The sequence below is a fragment of the Tenrec ecaudatus genome, chromosome 1 (genome assembly GCF_050624435.1).
Source record: "Tenrec ecaudatus isolate mTenEca1 chromosome 1, mTenEca1.hap1, whole genome shotgun sequence".
In the NCBI taxonomy this organism is placed as follows: Eukaryota; Metazoa; Chordata; class Mammalia; order Afrosoricida; family Tenrecidae; genus Tenrec; species Tenrec ecaudatus.
Window position 1 is genome coordinate 264,984,300 of NC_134530.1, and position 15,421 is coordinate 264,999,720.

The 15,421-nt window shown below is 37.1% G+C and overlaps 1 protein-coding gene across 1 annotated transcript in view; it reads right to left on the bottom strand.

Annotated features, from left to right (window-relative positions):
* Positions 1-15,421, bottom strand: part of PCNX2 (pecanex 2) — a 357,992-nt gene that overhangs the window by 93,188 nt on the left and 249,383 nt on the right. The window lies entirely within an intron of this gene.

The window sequence follows — 15,421 nt, forward strand, 5'->3', positions numbered from 1 at the left end:
TGCAGGATCCTAAAGTATTTGCATGTACATTTATTTAAGGAAGTGCCAAACGGTTTTCCCTAGTAGTTGCACCATCCCACTGCAACTACTGCAAAGTCTGAGCAGTCCAATCTCTCCACAGCCTCTCCAGCATTTAGGATTTTTCTGTTCATTTGAATTTGGCTAAGAGTGTCAGTGTGAGGTGGCATCTCATTGTTGTTTTAACTTGTATTTCTATTATGGTTAATAAACATGAGCATTTCTTCATATGCTTTTTGGCTACCTGGATGTCCTTTTTAGTAAATTGCCCCTTCATGTCTTGTATCCATTTTTTGGTGTTATTTGTGTTTTTCCTATGAAGGTGTTGTAATATTTTATAGGTTTTTGAAATTAGCATTTTATCTGATTTATCATTGCCAGTTTTTGCTTCATAATCTGTGGGTTATCTTTCTGATCTTTTGATGAAGTCTTTTGATGCACATCAATGTATATTTAAAATGTCCAAGTCCTCTTTTTCTTCCATAATGTGGGTGTTTTCATTGTGTTTGGTAGTGTAATTATGTCTTGTATTAGAGCCCTTCATTTTGTCCTTACTTTTTCATTATTGAGCCTTATGGTTCTATAAGGTTTGTATTTGGCTCTTTAGTCATGTTGAATTCGTTTTTGTACATGTTGAGAGGGATGGGTCCTGCTGCATTCTTTAGCAGGTCCTTTATCAAATATCTGGTGTCTGTAGGTCCTTGGTTTACCTCTGGGTTGTTTGTTCTAATGCATTGATCTACAGGTATATGGCTGTACCAATACCAAGCTGTTTTATTACCTTGGTTTTGAAATTGGGGAATCATAGCCCTCCTATTTTGTGTTTCTTATTTAATAATGGTTTGTTTATCCTGTGTTTTTTCCTTTCTATATAAAGTTGGCTGTTCATTTTTCCTTTCCTTTGAAGAATTAGACTTACTTGGATCAGAATTGCATTGAATTCATAGAGTGCCTTTCGGTAATATTGACATTTTCACCATCTTAAATCTTCCTATCCATGCTCATCACTATGAGTCAGAATTGACTCTGTTGTCAAAATTTTAAATTAATTCCACTATTTTTTAACTGAATCCCTTGGGTTTTGTATATATAGGATTATTCCATCTGCAAATAGAGAGTTTATATATATCTCATAGCCCTAAGACCCTCACAGCTATATTAAATGAAAGTTAATTGGTGTTAACTCCTCTAAGTGATTGATAGAATTCCTCCATAAAACCATCTGGTCCCAATTCTTTTAGTATATTTGCTGCTGACGCGAGCACTGGTCCCAATTCTTTTAATGTTGGGAGGTTTTCAATGACTAAATCTATTTCTCCTTGATTGTAGATCTGCTGAGGTCTCCTAAACCAGTCTGTTTAATTTATGTAGGTTATTGTTTCTGGGGAGCCCAGGTAGCATCATGAAATATTTGCATAGTGGTTTACACATTGGACTGCTAACTACAGGGTACTCTGCAGGAGAAAGTAGAGATTTTCTGCTCTTGTAAAGATTTACAGACTTGGAAGCCCATGCAGCAGTTCTCTGTCTTAAGGGTCACTGAGTCAGAATAGATTCAATGAGGGAGGTTTTATTTTTTTATTTTGTTTTCTTTTTAGTTTAATGTGTTTCTAGAAATTTATAATTTCTTCTCGGTTTTGAAAATTGTTGTACTACAATTTTTCATAAGTGTAATTGTGTTTTTCTCCATTGGTTCTAGTATGATGCTTCCCATTTCATTTCTCATTTGTAACATTTGCTTTTTACTCCTTATTTTCCTTTGTTAGGTTTGTCAGTTGTTTATCAAATCTGTTAATCCATTTAAAGAACCAACTTCTTAATTTTTTCTATAGTCTTAATTTTTTCTAATTCATTTAATTCTGCTTTAATTTTGATTATTTCTTTTTTCTAGTGTATGAGGGCTTGTTATATTTTTGTTCTCATTTGTTTCAAGAAGCCTTCAAATGTGCTCTTTATTTCTTCAATCACCCAGTGGTTTTTAGTAAAGTACTGTTCAGTTTCCATATAACTGGTTTGTTGGATTTCCTTTGGTTGACAGTCCTATGGGTGATTTCTAATCTTGCAGCTTCAAAGCTAAAAAAAATGCTGTGTAGTACTTCAATGTTTTAAAGTTTATTAATTCTTGCTTTATGGCCTACTATATGATCTATTCTGGAGTACATCTATGTAGACTATGAAAAAAATCTATATTGTGGATTTGTTTGATGCAGCGTTCTGTATATGTATAAAAGATCAAGTTGATTAATTATGTTGTTTAGTTCTTTTGTATTTTTGTTTATTTTCTAATTGATCTGTCTTTGTTCAAAAGCAATATATTAAAATATCCTAACATTGTTGTATTATGGTCTATTTTTCTTCAATTATTTAAGGGTTTTCCACCTGTTCATAGATGTTTACTATGGTTATGTCTTCTTGTTCAATGTGGCATTCATTATTATATAATGGATTTATTGTCACTCATGGTGACTTTTTTCCTTTGATGTCTACTTTGTCAGAAATTAATATTACTCCTCCTGCTGAGAAGAAATATTTAAATTGCTCAGAATTTATCTGAATTGAAGAAGGCATGAATTAGTATATTGGAAGAAATACACCTAGTAATTATCTTTTGGAATGGAAAAAATAGAATGAACGAATAATGGTGAGAAAATAAATTGCTAAAATATTAGAATATGAATATAAGGATTTCTTATAAAAGCAATTATAAAGATAGTTACTCATTTGAAGGTGAAACCAAGTACTAAATACTATTCTTATGGAAGATGGAATGGAGAAATTAAAGAGTAAAGTCATTATATTTGGGTGGCAGGTAAGAAATTGTAAATAATCTATTTGTATTTTGAATCAAGTGTGCTTATTGTAAATTTCATAAGGATGGTGCAGAGCCAGGGAGCATTTTGATCTGTTGTGCATAGAGTTGCTATGAGTCGGAAATGACTTGGTGACACTTGACCACAACTACAATCTGGTAAAGCTTCAAATATTAATGTGCATCAGAATCACGTGGGCCACTTATAAAATAAAGACCTGAATAACCACTCCAGAGGTCAGATTTAGCAGGTTTGGGGTTGTGATGGCTAGATTTTATGTCATCTTGCACCTATGTGAAGGTAGCAATCAAACAGGCCATACCCTAGTGACATATCTGTAAGGGCATTTTTACAAGACATGCTGAGGAGAACTTCTTGCTCTCTGGCCCTTCCTTCCTGCTTAACTTGGTTCCATGTCTCATCTCTGGGACTGGTGGCCCATGTGGCCCACTGACCCTGGGGGCTATTGGTGCCCTGCCATGTTGTTGTGGACCTTGGATCCACGTGACTCTGTAGCTACCAGTCTGTAACCTCCTGTTTAGCTGCATGAGCCTGCCTCATGCTAGCATCTGACCCATGAATTTGAGTTGGACTTGGCTGGGTTGCATCCTTGATATAAAATTCTTTCTTAATATAAAGGTCTTTCTTATACTACATGCATTTATAAAAGCTCAGCCTAACGTAGGGTAGAGTCTAAATTTTGCATTTCTAATAACTCTCTAGGTAACACTGATGGTGCTGGCTCAGAGTGAACATTGAGAACTGAAAAGCAACTGCTAATTGATAGAAAAAAGGTAGAAATTAATTTAATTTTACAGAAGGCAAGAACAGATAGCCAAAATATGAAAAGTTGACAAGTTAATCTGGTAATTAATTAATCACTGGGAAAAATTTTAATAATATTAGGGAATATTTAGGAATGAATGATAATGAAAATCAGTTAGTAACAATCAAGATATGTAGGACAAAGCTACAGTAATTTGTTGAGTGAAAGGTATATCTTTAAGTGTTAGTTGATGAAATTTTAACAGAAAGATGTTTTAAGATTGCATTTTATGTCTTGTAAGCATGAAAATAGTTTAATGCAAAAATTAGGCAAGAAAATACAGATATTCTTCACTTTGAACAAAAATGCTTCATAAATATTTATAAATTAATCAGTACATTCATAAAAACACAATATGATCAAATTTGGTTCATGTCATAATTGTTTAATATTAGAATAATAGTGTAATTCACAAAACAGAGAAACCATATGATCAGTTGAAGATGTATAAGAATGTGGAAAATAAAGTATTCACTTATAAAGATCCCCTTCCAGCTATTAATAAGATTTGTCATTTACCCTGAAAAAAGGTAATGCTAAATATTAGTTGTGAGTTACATTATCTGGTGTTAATTTGAGACGATTATAAGTGAGGGGGTGGAGCCCGGCCTGTCAATCAAGATATAATCAATGAGGCCTCTGTGTGGACAAGGCCTTCTCCTGAGAGTTCTGGAAACTCCTGTATTTCCTCCCTGGAGGCAGCAGACACCTCTCTCTCTCTCTGCTCACTTCCTGAAAGACAGCCCTAAGGAGAAGTCACGTGGACCTAACCTGATGTAGCCCTAAGAACTGGAGAAGCCACATGGAGACCCCTGCCAGCGCTGAGATGCTCACAATGCCACTGGATCCAAAGACTTTCTATCCACTGGCCTGTGATCATCCTGCATTTGGCATCATTGCATGTGTTTCGTGAGTCTGAAGAGGACCTTATAGATTGATATTGGACATATGGGCTCATATCAGACTTATGGGCTTAAACTGGACTGGGTTGGGATGCTTTCTTAATGTATAATTACCCTTTATGTAAAACTCTCTCATGAGTTTCTATGGATTTATTTCTCTAGTCTACCTGGGCTAACACATTAGTAAACCCCTTAATTAGTAGTAAAATCTTTGAATTATTGAAGTAAGAGAGATCAAGAAAGAAAAATCTGAGTAACTTAAAATAGGAAACTGAAAATACAACTATTGAAACTAAAATCTAGGTTGGGAGAGAAGAATGAGGGCAACCATTTGTCATCTGTGAAGTGCGCTTTGGGAAATTGTTACTAAGAAGGGAAACAGGAATAATACAAGGCTCAGCGGGGGTGGATCACTTAAGCAAATGAACGTGGTACTAATGAAGGAAAGTGCAATAAGCCTTGATTTTTTGATTAGCCAACTTTATGCAGCCAAACAACTTCAGACCCCTAGGAGAACACAACAGTCAGAAAATATTAGTTAGGTTCATATTTCATAACTGCTCATTAGTGTATCCAGAAATGCAAATGAAGTTACCACTGTACATTAGAATCATATAATCTATCAAGAAGTCACAGAAAAAGTCTAGTTTAAACTTCTTGGAATTAACTGCAACCTGCATCTGAGTGTACATGTGTACGTGTAGTAGTCACTAGGGGTACAGGTTATTGTGAATAATCACTGAAAAGGGATGTAAGAGTAAAATTCAACCAGGAAGAAATAGGACATGATGAAAGCCATCAGTGAAAAGATGGTTGGTTGTCTTTGTTCTATTAACCTGGAGGAAAATGTTTACAATAATATAGTTTTACAACATTCTTCCTTCATTTTCGATTCATTAATCCTTAACAGTCCATAAATTACTCTTAATCTGATTACTCTATAAATGGTCCCGTTTCTTCGTGTTTCTTCTTGATTTTATTTAGCATGCCCTCTCCTTTCCAAAAAGGACAACTTTCTGGATTTTGTTTTTAGGGCCTTCCTCACTCTCAAAGATGTTTTTATAATCTTGTGATTGGTAAACACTACTCTTGAGAAGTAGGTAAGAAAATGAAGTTCATAATAAAAAAATAGTAAGTGTTAATATCTATAACTATAAGGTATTTTTCCTCCATCTCTTTTTAATATGATCCTGTCTCATTATCCTTACGTACTACTTGAATAACTAATTTATATAATTCCTTGAAGTTTGCATCCTTATAATAACATTTCATTAATCACTTAGGAATAAAATGATTCCTACATACAGTGATTTTTTTCATATACTTGAAAGTTTCTGCTTTAAGTGCTTAGACTTCAAATTTTATAGTTTTTAAAATAAAAATTAATATAAGCTCAATTCAAAACTATCAGAGAATGCAGAATTTCATAAGATATAAAATGAAAGTTCCTATTATTGTTCTTACTCTTATCTCACTTCCAGTTCAAGCCATAGCTGGAGGAGCTATCTTTCTAAGCATATTCTGCATATGCACACATATATATACATGCATACTTTTATTAAACCAGATTAATAATATATGTACTTCTGAAATTTTATTTTTATATTTTATATCATGGGAATTTTCAGCATTGATAGAACGTTCTCTACTTTATACCTAACTAGCTGCACAGTACTTTGTTGTTTTATTAAACAATCTATTGAATCATTATATTACTGAATGGCATGTACAATATAAAACTGAGTTCAACTGCACAATTGAAAGAAATTTCCTAACTTAGCTCAGATACTCATTTAAGAGATCCTACAGCATCAGTGCAGTGGCCGTCAACCTGATGCCCACCTTCACCTCGTGAAGGTATAATGCCACATCATCTCTGTGGGTCCAATCTTATTTCACATTCTCCCTGGTAACTGTGACTGCTACGGAGTAGACAGTTGATGCAAACAGGACCGACCAGATTCTGAATTTTCCACATGATCCATATTCAGACAATTGGAAATAACGTTGTTTCTACCATAATTGTTACATGACTATATGGATAAGGGAAAAAAATAAAAGCCATGCCGCTAGGGCTCCAGCTCATATACATGCATGGGTTTACTCCAAACAAAATGTAAGCAAGCACGTCTCTGTGATCAGTGGATAGCTGCAGACGAGTTCTGTCAGTACTACCCTGGTCACATTACTCTTCTTGGGGGTGCCTTCCAAGAAAAGAAAAAAGGCCCAATGAAAGTAGTGGTTTCCCATGGGATCGGCTACGTCACATAGATTCAAGGCAGAGAGGTCAACTCAGAAGGTTATGACAATTCTTTTGGGGGAAGGCTACAAAAGGGGTAATAGGAACACATTTTCCTGAAGGACCCTTGTCCTTTCAGACACTTTTGTTCTCAAAATTCAAAGACACTGTTAAAAGGAGCATTGCTTGAGTTTCCCAATGATGTTACAGCTCCCATTTTGATGTGGTGTACACAAATGTACATTGACGAGCACAGAATTCTTTGGTGAAGAGTTAGAAAGATGAAAATACCATTTTCAGAAGTATATAGACTTAGAGGAGTACATTATATTTAGAAATAATAGCTTCACATTTTTGGTAATTTTATTTACTAATGGGTTCTATGATTTTGTGACAATATTATTTTTACTTATTCCATATTTGGCTTCTGGGACTTATCATGAATGTTTATAGGGTTGGGGGGGGTTCATAGAGAAATAAACTAACCAGAATCAAGCAAACACAAATAAAGAAAAAGAATATAAAGACACTGTCCTGATGACACTATTTGCCTTGGATACAGTCATATCTAAATGAGATGTGTACACTAGGGGGATTTAGTTATGTGAAACAATGCATTCTTATTTTTAAGTTAGGTTTCTGCTAGTTGCCATCCAAATATCCTAACTAATATGCTAAATGTGTTAAAAATTTCATTAAGATTAACAAGTAGTTAAAAAGACTTTTGGTTTCTATTCTAGGATATAGAAAATGAAAACCACATGCCTCTATGCTTACAGTAAAGAAAGCTTGCAAAAAATGTTATCATATTAGAAACGGGGTATAAGCACCTAATTATGTCGCTCAAAATAAATGGAGAGTCAGGCACCTTCCTGAAGATCAAGTGTGAGCCAGTGGGACAGTATGAGCTTAGAGACCATAGAAATCCTACTTTATATTCTCACAGAAATATAGTGGTTTCCCTAAGAAAGTATCTCATGTGGAACTGAACTGAAGGAAGGAAATGACAGACATGGAGTGATTAAAACTCTGCGAGACTCCTCCTTTGTGGGGGAAAAGCCCAAGACGTTTTACTGGGAAAAAGGACAGCAAATACTTTCATCTTTAGAGGACTGATAGATTTACTTATGAGAGTAAGAATTTTAGATGAGTTTTTCTTTAGAAATAACACAAGCCAGAGGCAACGGAGTAACCGTGCTCCATGTCAAGGGGGGGGGAAAAGTCAACAGAAATATCTAGTAAAAAGAAAGAGGAAATTTTCATTTTACACAAACAAAACTGACAGAATTTCCCGCAAACCTACACTACAGAAAATATTCTGAGATTTTTCAAAGAGATAATATGATACGTTAGATCTAAAAAAAGATACAAAGGATATAAGAATGGAATAAATAATAAAATAAGATTTGCCCATATTGTTCTAAAATATGCCTAAAGCAAATATATGAATAATACATTGTATTTTTATAGCATGTGCAATAATAAATGTAAGGGAACAATAGCACAAAGGGTGCAAGGGGAGAATGGAACTATACAAGGTTCTTACTCTACATATGAAGTACTATAGTAGTTGAAGGCAGTTAAGTATTTATAGTAGTTAACATTAATGTACTAGTTATGCAACAATCACAAAAGCTAGTGATGAAAAAAATTGAAGAATTCTACCAACTTCTTCGGAAATTGATCAAACATGAAATCAAGATGTATCGATTATTATTGGCAATTGGAATGCAAAAGTTGTAAACAGAGGAAGGAGCGGTAGTTGAAAAGTGTGGACTAGGACATTGTAGGATAGAATTCTGCAGTGGATGAAGCTGGAAATTGCAGGATAGAATTCTTCAGTGGATGAAGCTGGAGATTGCAGGATAGAATTCTGCAAGACCAATGACTTGTTCACAGCAAATAACTTTCTTTTTTTTTTCAACACAAAAGGTAACTACACACATGGACTTCTCCATATGGAATACAGAGAAATCAAATTGATGACTTCTGTGGGAAGAGATGCGGAAGAAACTCAATATTTACAACTAAAACCAATTCAGGGACAGACTGTGGAATAGACCATCAATCGCTTATATATAAGTTCAGGATAAAGCTAAAGAAAATTAAAACAAGTCCATGAGAGCCAAAATCTAACCTTGAGTATCTCACCTGAAGTCTGAGAACACTAAACGGCAGAAGGTCAGATGAGGACACCAAGACCATCTTCAGGAAGAAAGCACAAGCTCATTAAAAAGAAAGGAGAAAAAGAAGACGATCAAAGTGGGTGTCCTGAAAGTCTCTGAAACTCGCTCTTAATCACAGAGCAGCTGAAGCTAATGGAATAAATAATGACGTCAACAAGCCGGCTAGAAAATGTCCAAGGCAGCTCAAGAAGACAAAGCCAAAGGTTACAATGAAAGGCGCAAAAACCTAGAATTAGAAAGCCAAAAGGAAGGACACACCAGCATATCCAAAATTGAAAGAACTCAAGAAAAAAGTCAAGCGTGGGATGCAATCTTGAAAGATGATATGGGCAAAATATTGAACGATGCAGGAAGTAGCAAAAGAAGATGGAAAGAATACAGGGTCATGTGCCATAAAGAACTAGTGGACACAGTGTACATCCCACTAGCAGCATATTTCAGGAGGTAAGCACCAATGGTACTGAAGGAAGAAGTTCAAGCTGCATTGAAAGCATTAGCCTAAAACAAGGCTCCAGGAATTGACAGAATACCGATTGAAATGATTCAACAAATTGATGGGCTGGAAGCACTCCCTCGTCTAGGCCAGGAAATTTGGAAAACAGCTACTTATTTGAAGCTATCCATATTTGTATTCATTCTAAAGAAAGGTGACCTAACAGAATGCTCAAACTATATAACAATATCATTAATACCACATGCAAGTAAAATTTGGCTGAAGGTCATCCATCAACGGTTGCTGCAGCACATTGACAGGGAGCTGCCGGAGTTTCAGGACAGATTCAGAAGAGGCCATGGAACAAGGAATATCATTGCGAATGTCAGATGGACCTTGACTCAAAGCAAAGAACACCAGAAATACGTGTCTTATGTTTTATTTACTCTTCCTAGTCATTTGACTGTATAGATCATAATGAACTATAGATTGCATTGAGGAGAATGGAAATTCCAGAGCGCTTCATTGTCCTCATCTAGAACTTGGACACGGATTGAGACAGTTATAAGAATGGAACAAGGGAATTATGCATAGTTCAAAATTAGGAATGGTGTAGGACAGGGTTGCATCCTCTCAGCATGTGTTCAATCTATATGCTGAGTATATAATCAGAGAATCTGGTTCATTTGAAGGAGAATGTGGCATCAGCATTTGAAGATGGATTATTAACTGTTAGGTAGCCGGGTAGGGGGTTGTTCCTCTCCATGCCTAGGGGCCCCCTACAGGAAGTTGGAAGCCAATAAAAGGCTAAAGGGGTGGGTCACAATGTAAGCCAGGTGGGCTTAATTCAGCCAATGGGGCCAACCAGTATTGTCAACCACAGCTTCCAGCAGAAGGTCCCAAAAGGCTGGAACGTGGAGACAACTGCCCTCACTTTCAGCTGAGGTCAGCAAGGCCAAGGTCTCTCTCTGGCCTCAGGTTGCCACGTGGTGTGCAATGCCATGAGGGTGCTTGTCTTCTTAACTGTAAAACCAGAAAGTTCATCTATCCTTTATAAAACTCGCTTGGATCACAAACCAGGCTTCAGCATGAATTCTTTCTTGTGTGAGGCCAAGAATCGAGGTATTTCCCAGCCAAGGAAGCTAATATTAACAACTGATGAGCTGCAAATAACATGGCCTTGCTTGCTGAAAGGGAGGAGGACTTGAAGCAGATCCTGATGTAGATCAAGGATTGCAGCCCTCAGTGTATGGATTACAACTCAATGTAAAAGAAGACTAAAGTCCTTACTACCGGACCAATAGGGAACATCAGGCAGTTAAGGATTTTTGTCTTGCTTGGATCCACAATCAATGCTCATGGAACCAGCAGTCAAGAGATCAGAAGACAAACAACATTAGGTAAATTTGCTGCAGACTTTTTTGGAGTACTGAAAAGCAAGGATATTGCTTTGAGGACTAAGGTGCAGGTGACCCAAGCCATGGTATTTTTAATAACCTCATGTGCGTATGAAAGTTGGACATTGAATAAAGAAGACCGAAGAAGAATTCATGTATTTGAACTATGGTGCTGGAGAAAAATATTCAAAGTACCAGGACTGCTAAAAGGATAAATGGATCTCTCTTGAAATAAGTAAGGGCTGAGTGCTCCTTCGGGGCAAGGCTGGTGAGATTTCATCTGATATGTCTTGGACATGTTTTCGGGAGAGTTTTGTCCCTGAAGAAGGACTCTATGTTTGATGAAGTAGAGGGCATTGAAGAAGAGGAAGGTCTCAGGAGAGGAACTGACACCGTGACTGCAACCATGGGTTCAAGTTTGAGAACCACTGTCGGGACAGCCGAGGACCTGGCAATGTTCCATTCTGTTTCGTATCAGGTTGGCGTGTGTTGGAACCAATTCTATGGCACCCAGCAACAACACTACAAGTCGATCTAAGTTAAGATTTTGAATCTGTAATGTTAGAGCATTGATTCTAAACCCATACATTGTATTAGAGCTTAAATTCTGAGTACCCCAGTTTGCAAAGGGATGTGGATGGCAGTGACAGCCCCAAATGCATTTTCAGAGTCCCCACATAAATTAAACATGCATTGAATTCTTTTTGATCACTAACCAAGGATATAGATAAGCTTGCCTTCAGGCCTCATGCATTGGAAAGCAGATTACCTCCACCTTTTAGCCACCCGAGAGAGGGGCAGGCTCGTTCTTAGGGGCTTGTCCATGATGGAGGCCACCTTACAGGGGTCAGTAAGAAGTCCAAGTATCATGAGGAATGCCCTATCAATCTTGCCCTGACTGCCATGGTTTGAAGGCCATGGACAACTCCTGTAAACCCTTCTTTCTAACAATGTAAATGATGTCCTAATCATAGTCCTGTTCCTGCTTGTGCAGTCCCACCTGTGACTATGATGTACTGATCTGCCACCAATCATGAATCTGTGGCAGCTCCTTTTGTTTCATGCCCTATTTATCTGGATTCTGATTGTGAATCCTTGGACACTAGTTTGACCTCATGCTACTAGCCTCCTTTATCTGAATGATATGTCTGTCTTTTCATTGTCTTTGTCTCTTTGAAGACTTAATTGTCTCCTTAAATTACAGTTGATAGTGAGTCTCTTTTGTACCCTACAACAATACAATCAGTCCATGTTGTCCCTGCTGTTGCTTTGTGCTATCAATTTGCAACACATAGTGACTGTGGGACTATAGACGAGAAAACCCTCTGGTGCCAGTCTCCTTAGTCCTTCATGTTAGGTAAAAACACATGATTGGGTATATTTTGTTTTTTGTTGTTCAGAATATACACAACATAATATACACCAATAAATTCTACCTGTACCATCTAATGATACATGTAGAATTGCTTACTCTCTTTGAATTCTCTAAGGATCCCCAAGCTCCTTTTCGGTGTTGTTGCTCCCCTATTAACAGATTCAGTGACCCTAAAGTTCTTATCCAATCTTCCAAGTCACTGTTGTCAATTTATTCCCATATAAAAACAACAACAAACCAAACAAAACAACCTTCGCTGCTATCAAGTTGATTCCAACTCATGGTGACAGTATAAGACAGGGCAGAACTGCTCTTGTGGTTTTTTTTCTGAGACTGTAACTCTTAGCAGGTGTGTAGTGGGTTACATGTTAGACTGGTAACCTCAAGATCAGCAATCTGAACCCACCCAAAATCCATGGGGGAAAGATAACCCTTTATAGCTCCCACAAGGACATTTCTACTCTGTCCTGTCATAATCAACTTGACAATAATTAGTGATCCCATACAGATGGTTATTTTAAAAAAATAATGTTTTGTTTATTTATTTGTGAAAGTTTACACTGTACATTAGACCTTACACAAATTGATCATATGTTCCCATATTATGTCAACATTCAATATTTCTATTCTGGTTCTGGTTCTATTAATCTGGGTTTCTTGGCCTCTTCATTTTTGCTTCAGGGTACGTGTGGTCTGTTTAGTCTCTTGTAGGTAATGTTTGAAAGGAGAGCAGAAGTTGAGGCAGACTAGCCAAAGTAGCTAGATGACGTGCCTGATTCCCCTCCATTCTCGGAAATGCCCAATACTAATCAGTTCTAGAATGTACTCATATATACCTCGGATCAGGACATTGTAATTAATCTTATGATCCTTTGAATATTCTTTAATATTGTTCCTTTTGATGTTGTAATCCAAATGTAATTAATCATGCTATTCTTTTTTTTTTTTTTTGGCTATTCTTATTTTGTTAACCAGGATGTTATAATCAATCCTGCTATCACGGGTTTTTTTTTTTTTTTTTTTGGTAACAGATGTACCCTGCAATGCTTGCTTGCTCTTTTTGAACTTTTAATTAACCCATTAATTTTGCTTTCTGCTTCTGTCACATGCCTGCTCAAGTCTCTAACAAATAAACCAAATAATTTTGTGGTTTTGGACTTTGTAACTCACTGATAATTTAACTCGGGGCTGCTCTGAAGGGAAACACTTTCAGTTTCTCAGTAGCCCAGCTAGCTGAATAACGACACTTCTAAATGTTCAAGACATCATAGTGGCTGTCATTTATTTGAATAAGCCTCTAGTGATTCCCCTCTGGCCATAAGTGACAGGAATAGCCTGGTTATCAGACAGAGAATAAAGGAGAGATGATTACAGTAAACTTAAATGACCACTCTCACTTGAATGGTGTATTCAAAGGGAAGTCTAGTCACTAGTCTAGTCACTAGACTTCCCTTTGAATATACTTTGAGTTGATCTAATTTTTAATCTCTTCTGGGACATTGTTGGTTGGTAATGTTCTTGACTCTGATATGTATCTTTCTATATTTTGCAGTATATGAAACCCAGGTTGGGTGAATCTATAAAGACACTAATGGGAATTAGGGTTCCTGGAGGATTATTGGGGAGCTGATATCAAGGAGGGCAATAGGGAAGGAAATGAGTTGAAATTGATTGTGGCAGTGACTGCACAATGCTGCTGGATATGAGTGAACTCTTGAACGGTACGATGTCTGAATTAAGTCCTAATAAAAATGATTTTTGGGGGGGGGAAAGAATTGTACAATCATCACAACAGTCGGTGTTAGAATATTTCCTTCAGTCTTGTGCTCATTGTTATCAGCTCTCCATTTCCCCCCAATCTCCTATGCCATACTCCCAAGGGACCATTACTAGTTACTATCTCTATAGATTTACCTATCCTAGGTTTCATGTACAGATAAACAAAAAAACAAACTAACAAAAATAATGAAGAGATAAAAATCTCAATCAAAAGAAAGCACAAAGATGAAACACTAGACAAGTTTTAAATGGGCCATAAGGAAGGGCAGGTGATGGCGCGTTAACCCTAAGTGCACGTGCAGGAATCTGCTTTTTAATGCATTCTGCACAGTGATGCTAGTCACACCCATCATCCACGACCAGAGGGGATGCCCCAGGGGTTTAACCCACTTCCCCTTCACTTAAAAAAAAAGCTTTAAAATGGTTCTAAATGGAGATCAAATGATATTATATTTGACCTAATTATGTCTGTCGTAATTGATTTTACAATGCTCTCTATCTGATAGCAGGGCGATTCACATCCCCCAACTATGATCGCAGGGGATTCATCCCAGGCTAACTCTATGTGTGGACCCTGCTAACGGATGTTGGACTTTGACTGTCTCCCTAACCTTCTACAGTCTGAGCTCTGATGCCATTCCTGCTTTTACAGTTGGGTTCTATTATTTACAATCTTTGGATCACACAGGTTGGCATGCTTCTTCCCTGTGGACTTCGTTGAAATCTCACTTAGATGGCTGCTTCTTTGAAAATAAGCCTTTAAGGCCCAGACACATTCTTTCTGATAACCAGGACCATCTAGTTTCTTCACTTTGCGGTAGCATCCAAATCTTCAGTGATCTCTTCATGAGGTCAAGCATCACAAAGGGGCATGTTGTAAGAACTGATTGTTCTAAGATTTGGGCTAGAATTAAATGGAAACCCAAAATCCACTCATTCGATTATGCTTTATATATGTCTCTGGTTCGCCTTAGAGACAGTATTGTCATTTTATATTAGAGAACATTATCAACCATCCCCAAGGGCACCATGTAGATTGTTCTTAAAAGAACATAAAGTTAAAATCAGACATTTGTTTTACTAATTAAACTAAACTATTGCTGGGTTACAGGTTGAGATCAACCTGGACACACCCACACCTAGGTGCCAGGGTGACATCACACAGGTGTGCCTGAACTCAGCCTATAAGATTGGCCAATACCCTCTACCATGCCCACCCCAACCCCTCAGCCAGTGGGGACAGGAGGGGGTAAATAGCAGACTGAGGCAAGCCGCTCCCTCTTGTTCCAATGCTCTCTTGCAGGTTGGAGGATGGGATTTCTCCCTTAAGCCTGGCGGTCTAATTATGTCAGTAAATTTGTACCCAAATAGGTACATTGTTTTTCATAAAATTTGTTGTTTTATATTGTAGGCCTGTCAATCTTAAGAAATTACTCATTTTAATCTCTCTAGTAGA